The sequence below is a fragment of the Amborella trichopoda genome, chromosome 5 (genome assembly GCF_054954075.1).
Source record: "Amborella trichopoda isolate Santa Cruz 75 chromosome 5, AtrichopodaSantaCruz75HAP2 v2.0, whole genome shotgun sequence".
Lineage (NCBI taxonomy): Eukaryota > Viridiplantae > Streptophyta > Magnoliopsida > Amborellales > Amborellaceae > Amborella > Amborella trichopoda.
In genome coordinates this window covers 26,947,772-26,950,681 of record NC_142340.1, presented here as the reverse complement: position 1 = coordinate 26,950,681, position 2,910 = coordinate 26,947,772, and positions in this window count along the sequence as shown.

The window sequence follows — 2,910 nt, the reverse complement described above, 5'->3', positions numbered from 1 at the left end:
CTCTATTCTCTTGCTACTCTGATTCTCTCTCTTCTCTCTTTCTGTGGTCCTACTTTTGCACTCTCTCTCTTTTCTCGCTCTTGCTCCTTGCCCCCTCTTTCTTTTCTCGCTCTTGCAACAAGATTTGAGAATTCTCTCGCTCACTCATTTACTCTCGCTCCCTACTACAACAAGCAATCTCCCCTCAAACCTTTGACGCTCACTACTGCATCAAGCTCTCTACCTCTCTCTAACCTATCTCTATTTGAGATTTCTCCGTAAACCTTACTTTTCCTTACTACAACAAACAATCTCCCCTTAAACCTTTGATGCTCACTACTGCATCAAGCTCTCTACCTCTCTCAAACCTATCTCTATTTGGGAATTCTCCGTAAACCTTACTTTTCCATAAATGGTGGACTGTCCAAAGTATTGCGCTCCTTGGAAGCGTTCTAAGAATCTCCCTCCTACTTCCTACCCTCCATCACAGCTGCATTCCGATAGAAATCGCAGAAGACATAACCGCTGGGGGTTTACCCAAAAACCATGGGCGACTGAGTGGAACTACTTGGAGAAGTCCTGCCACTGACTTCTCCCTTTCCCTAGTCAAGCCTAGAACCATGGTTAAGAGTAGCGGCGGCCGTAATGTAGCAAAGGCTAGAGTTTCGAATTTGAGTGAGCAAGTTTTGGGCAAAGGAAATTTGCAAGGTTCTTTCGCTATTTTTGAATTTGTAGAAACAGTGTTTTCCAAGGAGCATCTAGAGCCTACAATTGCTGAGAGGCATGCTGGACTCGGGTTTTGGCTGTCTCCACCTCCAAGCGCTCTTCTGATACCTGAGCCTAGACTTTTGCGGTCTCCATCGCCAAGTGCTCTTCCAACGTCAGGGCCTGGGATTTCGTGGTCCCAGTACTCTTCCAATCCCTGGGCCTGGGTGTTTCTTGTCTCCATCTCCAAGCAGTATCCCAATTCCTATTTTTTAACAAAGAAGAAGGTCATTACATATTCTGCAACAAGAGACACGCAACACCTCCTCAGCATTGACATCTGAGTAATTTCTTTTATACAGGGGGTGGGAATTTGGGAAATGGTGTAGACTTTTAGGACTCTTACATTGATGTAAAGTGCAATTTATTCTTTTTATTCTATACATGGGAATATGGGAAATGTTATAAGTTTTGAAATTGTGAATATCTATTTTTTTTGTATACATACATATCATGTGGCTGACCTTCGGATCTTGGTGCTTTTGATAGAGCTTTCTGGAAGTTGGTTATGCTGCAAATACTCCTTTATAGGGCTGCGCCAGTCTGTTACTGACTCCACCTCTGCAATTATGGGATCTTGAGATTCTATCTCGTCTTCTTTCCCTTTTATCACATATGATTCCTGAGAGTTGTTTGAGAGTCTATCTCGTCTTCTTTCCCTTTTATCACATATCATTCCTGAGAGTTGTTCGAGTTTTGCATGGCCTTTCCGGCTACAATTAGTGCCCCAAATGGATGAAGAGAGCACCCCTCAAACAACTGCATCTCATTATTGTCCATTGTTTTTGACAAAATCAATGCATCTCCATTCGAATACCCATACTGGTATGGGATCTTTTAATGGGATTTGAATAGTTGCCCCTAACTTGGTGAGTACTTTGGCTTCTGCATTAAGCCTTCGTGGTACATGCTCGAGAGCAACTTCTTCAAATTCGGACTTCAAGGATTGGGCAGTGTTGAAGTAAAGCTTGAGGCTATCTTTCCTAATGTCATACACCCCCTTGAGTTGCCTGATAACTAGCTCTGAATCTCCATAAATTGTCAACCATTTCAAGTTCATATGGGAAGCAATCTCCAAGCCTATGATGAGTGGTTGATATTCTGCTTCTCTATACAACTCTATCTCTAGGAGAGAGAATGATAGTGGGGTAAGGCCATCACAAGGGGTGGGTAACACTACTCCAGCACCACCATTTTTGGATTGAAATGCCCCATCAAAATGCATCTTCCAATCACATGAAACTTCAGCCTGAAATACTCCTTCATCTGGTTGATCATCAGTCAAGGGAGAATCAGTTGGGAGAGGGTGTGCTGCCAGGAAATCTACAACAGGTTGACCTTTGACAACTTTTTGCGACACATATGTATTGTCAAACTCCATGAGGAGTAATAACCATTTCTCAAGTCAACCCAACAGACTAGGACGCGACAAAAGAAATTTAATTGAATCAGCTTCAGAGATGAGTGGAACCGGGTCTGCGAGCAAATAGTATCTAAGCTTATGAACTGCAAATATACGGGCTAAACACATCTTCTCTATGGGAGAATGGTTTTCTTCGGCTCCTTGCATTCTTAGACTTAGATAGTATAGAGCCATCTCTTTCCCTCCGTCATTTTTTTGAGTTAGCAAGGCACCAAGTGACTCATCTAATGCAGCCACATAAAAGATGAGGAGTTTCCCTTCATCATTATTATTATTAGTATAGAGCCATCGTAGGGCTCATGAATCAACTATCAAAGTCAACCAATAGGGAGTGAGAATACAATCCTAGTCTATGGACTACAAGTTCTCCCTAGGGATAAATCTAAGTCACATAGACCTGTGCACACTCATCAGAATTGGTGAATAGAGGCTATCTCAAGCAGATGTACATGTAACATGATGTCTACCAATGTTAACAAACCAAGTCAGTTCGTTATGAACCTAGCACTGCCCAATTCCAGTTTTGTTGATTCGACATGGTACTTTTAAAACAATGCAAAAAACAATTATATAAAATCCCAAAAAATAAGGGATTTGTTTGTATTACGTTTTTTAATGTTTATTATATTTTGGAAAATAGTGGAAAGTGTTTTGGCCACGAATATTTATTTTTACATGTTTTCCATTGTTTTTGGAAGATTTAAAAAATACCCCTTGGCACAAATAGATTTTTAAAATCCATT